Source organism: Tachyglossus aculeatus, unplaced genomic scaffold, assembly GCF_015852505.1.
Source record: "Tachyglossus aculeatus isolate mTacAcu1 unplaced genomic scaffold, mTacAcu1.pri scaffold_89_arrow_ctg1, whole genome shotgun sequence".
Lineage (NCBI taxonomy): Eukaryota > Metazoa > Chordata > Mammalia > Monotremata > Tachyglossidae > Tachyglossus > Tachyglossus aculeatus.
In genome coordinates, this window is record NW_024045097.1 from 1,277,480 (window position 1) to 1,283,151 (window position 5,672).

Here is a 5,672-nt window from a genome sequence, read left to right on the forward strand (position 1 = left end):
GTCATGGGTTCAAATTCTGGCTCTGCCAAATAGCTGGTGTGACTTTGGGCAAGTCACTTAACTTCTCTGTGCCTCGGTTCCCTCATCTGTAAAATAGATATTAAGACTGTGAGCCCCTTGTGGGACACCCTGATCACCTTGTATCCCCCCAGCGCTTAGAACAGTGTTTTGCACATAGTAAGCACTTAACAAATACCACTTAAATAGCACTTAACAAGGATGCAAGTGATAAGATAATGGCCAAGTATGAATAATAATTTTTAAATAAAATTTGGCATAATCCATCGATAATCCATGGGCAGTCAGAAAAAGGTACGTGCTTGTTTGTTGTTTTGTTGACACATTCTAATCGTGAGTTTGAAAGAAATAAAAAATTGGGCACAACTTGTGGAAATGTATCATTTTAGTTAGGAAAACGGTCTTTATAATTCACATCTATATCCCAGGGATGTGCTCTGTACTAAAATGATGATGCCAGAAAATTAATTTTTCTTTGATTAACACTTCCTTTAGACCATGTTGGGAAGCAGCGTGGCCTAATGGAAATAATAGAGTCCCAGGAGTCCTAGGGCAAGTGCTTGGCACATGGTAAGTGTTTAACAAATATTATTATTATTATTATTATTATTATTATTATTATTATTATTATTATTATTATTATTATTATTATTATTACTCTGAAGAACTTAGTAGAGGGACTGCACTTAATAAATATAATCGATTAATTGAATGATTGTAACTTTATCTTGCTTTCCAAATTCATTTTTTTTTCCTATCTAATCTTTAATGAGGCTTTTGTTCCTACTATAATGTCTCCATTTAAAAAAACATATTTTTTCTGGAAGATTTCCCATGAGTTGTGGATATGGTTCTTTAATGCTGTGTTCTAATTTATTCACCAGTTTCATCTCCCAAAAAAGAGGTGGCTGATAAATGGCTGATGGAAATCAAACTACAGTCATGGAATTCATTCTTTTCGGATTAACAAATGATCCAGTGGTCCACATCATCCTCTCTGCGGTGAGTCTAGTGACCTATATGGTCATCATGCTGGGGAACTTTATTTTTCCCTTAGCCACTTATCCTCAACAGATGTATGTAAGTTCTCAACCACCACTTCTAAGTTACTTGAAAACTAAACTTCTGGAGAAAAATAGCATTTCACATATGGATTGTGCTGTCTAATTATTTATCACTAAAATCTTTGGACAGGCTAAGTAACCCCTTTTGACTGTGATGGCATGAAATTAATACATAGCCATCTGCACCCACTGGCTTATCCAGTGACTATGTCTAAGAGACCCTAATGGTAGTAGGCTTCTATTTAGGAAATATTTTAATCAATTAATCATATTTCTTAAGCATTTACTGTGCACTGAATACCGTATTCGGGAGTTTTTATTAATTTATATTATCCTTCAGTGGACTCAATGTTCTCATCATTTATTTCTGTGATTTTCCCACATTACTGAATCGTCTTCGCTCTCCCAAGACGTTTACTAAAATAATTCCTTCAATCTTAGGGGCCCTTATAATTCTACCCACTCTGGCGAACCCAGTTGATTTTTCTTGTAGAACCTGGTGACCAGTCCCAGAATAAATTCATCCAAAGGACAAAGAAAACCCTTCAACATCTGTGCCTCTCATTTGAACACGGTCACTCTATTCTTTGTGTTTTCAGCTACCAGGAAGGGCCGTGGGTTGTAAATGACTCTTTTAACCTCAATCCCTTAATATGAAATCTAGTCTGTACATGTTTCATAGTACATGCAAGACTTCTTTGGAACTGATTCAGGTTCTTCCCATATTTTCTTCTAGAGTGTAAGCTCGTTGTGAGCAGGGAATATATCTCCTATATTGGTGTTATTTGACTCACCCAAATATTTAGTAAAATACGGTGCACAAAAGCGCCTCAAACCCCACCTCGCCTCCCTCTCCTCTCTACCCAGTCTTGATGATCGAATTACTGCTCTCAACTCTACCCTTTCTACTCAGCTAGACTCACTCGCTCCCCTTTCCTTTCGCCGCTCTCGTATCACTAACCCACAGCCCCGGATCACTGCCACTGTCCGCCACCTTCGCTCTTATGCTCGAGCTGCTGAACGCTGCTGGCGAAAGTCTAAACACCATGCCAACCTCGTTCACTCCAAGTTTATCCTGTCCTGCCCTAACTCAGCTCTCTCCTCTGCCAGACAAAAGTATTTCTCCTCCCTTATTGACACCCATGCCCATCATTCCCGCCAGCTCTTCTGTACATTCAACTCCCTTCTCAGGCCCCGGGTTCCTCCCCCTCCTCCTTCCCTCACCCCCAACGATCTGGCCTCCTACTTCATTAACAAAATTAAATCCATCAGGTCCGATCTCCCCAAAGTCACTCCCCCTCTTTCTCCAACCCCCCGGCTCTCAACACTCTCTGCTACTCTCCCATCCTTCCCAGCAGTATCCTCAGAGGAGCTCTCCTCCCTCCTCTCAAGTGCTACTCCGGCCACCTGTGCTTCTGACCCCATTCCCTCTCATCTCATGAAATCTCTCGCTCCATCCCTTCTCCCCTCCTTAACTTCCATCTTCTCTCGCTCACACTCCACTGGTTCCTTCCCCTCTGCCTTCAAACATGCCCATGTCTCTCCCATCCTAAAAAAAACCCTCTCTTGACCCCACCTCACCTTCTAGTTATCGCCCCATATACCCCCTACCATTCATTTCCAAACTCCTTGAACGAGTTCTCTACACACGCTGCCTCGAATTCCACAACACCAACTCTCTCCTCGACCCCCTCCAGTCTGGCTTCCGTCCCCTACATTACACGGAAACTGCCCTCTCAAAGGTCACCAATGACCTCCTGCTTGCCAAATCCAACGGCTCCTACTCTATCCTAATCCTCCTCGACCTCTCAGCTGCCTTCGACACTGTGGACCACCCCCTTCTCCTCAACACGCTATCTAACCTTGAGTTCACAGACTCCGTCCTCTCCTGGTTCTCCTCTTATCTCTCTGGTCGTTCATTCTCAGTCTCTTTTGCAGGCTCCTTCTCCCCCTCCCATCCCCTTACTGTGGGGGTTCCCCAAAGTTCAGTGCTTGGTCCCTTTCTGTTCTCGATCTACACTCACTCGCTTGGTGACCTCATTCGCTCCCACAGCTTCAACTATCATCTCTACGCTGATGACAGCCGGACCTACATCTCTGCCCCTGCTCTCTCCCCCTCTCTCCAGGCTCCCAACTCCTCCTGCCTTCAGGACATCTCCATCTGGATGTCTGCCCGCCACCTAAAACTCAACATGTCCAAGACTGAACTCCTTGTCTTCCCTCCCAAACCCTGTCCTCTCCCTGACTTTCCCATCTCTGTTGATGGCACTACCATCCTTCCCGTCTCACAAGCCTGCAACCTTGGTGTCATCCTCGACTCCACTCTCTCATTCACCCCTCACATCCAAACTGTCACCAAAACCTGCCAGTCTCAGCTCTGCAACATTGCCAAGATCCACCCTTTCCTCTCCATCCAAACCGCTACCCTGCTCATTCAAACTCTCATCCTATCCCATCTGGACTACTGCATCAGCCTTCTCTCTGATCTCTTATTCTCATGTCTCTCCCCACTTCAATCCATACTTCATGCTGCTGCCCGGATTGTCTTTGTCCAGAAACGCTCTGGGCATGTTACTCCCCTCCTCAAAAATCTCCCGTGGCTACCAACCAATCTGCTCATCAGGCAGAAACTCCTCACCCTCGGCTTGAAGACTCTCCATCACCTCGCCCCCTCCTACCTCACCTCCCTTCTCTCCTTCTACAGCCCAGCCCACACCCTCTGCTCCTCTGCCGCTAATCTCCTCACTGTACCTCATTCTCGCCTGTCCTGACATCAACCCCCGGCCCACGTCATCCCCCTGGCCTGGAATGCCCTCCTTCTGCCCATCCGCCAAGCTAACTCTCTTCCTCCCTTCAAGACCCTACTCAGAGCTCACCTCCTCCAGGAGGCCTTCCCAGACTGATCCCCTTCCTTCCTCTCCCCCTCGTGCACCTCTCCATCCCCCATCTTACCTCCTTCCCTTCCACACAGCACCTGTATATATGTATATATGTTTGTACATATTTATTACTCTATTTATTTATTCATTTATTTATTTTACTTGTACATATCTATTCTATTTATTTTATTTTGTTAGTATGTTTGGTTTTGTTGGCTGTCTCCCCCTTTTAGACTGTGAGCCCACTGTTGGGTAGGGACTGTCTCTATATGTTGCCAACTTGTACTTCCCAAGCCCTTAGTACAGTGCTCTGCACACAGTAAGCGCTCAATAAATGTGATTGATTGATTGATTAATAAATACTATTGATTGACTGATTTTCCTGAATCTAATAAACACACCTTTTAGTAGAGAGATAATTGTATGGGAATTTGTCCAATAATTACCACGTTGATACCTCGTTTAATGAAAGGTCCCCTTTTGTTTCAACAGAAACTGTTTCTAGAATACTTCATGACTGGAAGAAACCAGACCACTGTAATGGAATTCATTCTTTGGGTTTAACTGGGAATGCCACCCTTTGGGCTGTCCTTTTTGTGACATTCGTAGGGATCGATGTTGTGACTTTAATCAGAAACGTCAGTATCATCTTGCTAATTAGAGTCAGTTCCAAGCTTTATAGCCCAATGTACTTTTTCCTCAGCCATTTGGCTGCTGTTGAAATTGACTATTCCTCCTGTGTAGCACAAGTAATGCTTGGAGCCTTCTTGGCTGATCTCTACACATTGCCTTTGGTCAGTTGCATTGCTCTGCTGTGTTCTGCAGTGACCTTTGGGACAACTGAATGGTTCTTATTGGCTGCTATGGCTTATGACTGATATGTGGCTCTTGGTAGCCGACTGCTGTACTCTGGCAAAATATCTGACAAGGTCTGCATCCTGCTGGTAGCTTTTTCCTACAGCTACCAGGTTGTGTGACTGCTTGGACATTTACCAGTTGCTTATTAAATGTAGATTTTTGTGGACCTAATCAGATAAACCACTTTTTCTGTGATTTTGCTCAACTGCTGAAACGTTCTTGTTCAGACATTTCAGTTATTATAATCATTCCTTCTATCTTCTTGGGGTCAATAATAGTGGTCACCATACTTGTCATTGTAATTTCTTGCATATACATCGTCTTAACAATCATGAGGATGAACTCAAGGGATGGGAAACACAAACCTTTCTCCACTTGTACCTCCCACCTCACTGCTGTCACTGTACTACGGTACCATCACTTTCATATATGTGATGCCCAAATCCAGTTACTCAATCAATCAGAGTAAAGCGGTGTCTGTGTTCTACACCATTATGAGCCTAAGGAATAGGGATATTAAGGAGGCCCTGGGAAAGGTGATTAACAGGAAAACGTTCTCTTAATCATGATGATGCTTTGGCAGCGTTACAATGAGGGATATTCCCAGGTCTGTTTATTGAAGTTATATAAAGACCTTTCAAATCAATCATACAAGTATGAATGTCCCTTCAGATCTCCATTGTCGCCCACCCACCACCCTGGTGTAGAATTTTATTCAACATCAAGATCTTGAAATAATTCATTTTTCAGAAAAAGTTATATTATGATTACATTGAAATTTAAAATAATGTATCTTCAGACCTTTCTCACCGCCACCGTCATTGCTACAATACTAAGAAGAATAAGAAGGAGT

The 5,672-nt window shown here is 43.4% G+C and overlaps 1 pseudogene; it reads left to right on the top strand.

Annotated features, from left to right (window-relative positions):
- The first annotated feature begins 4,474 nt into the window (after window positions 1–4,474).
- Window positions 4,475–5,382, top strand: LOC119924229 (annotated as a pseudogene).
- Window positions 5,383–5,672: the final 290 nt, after the last annotated feature.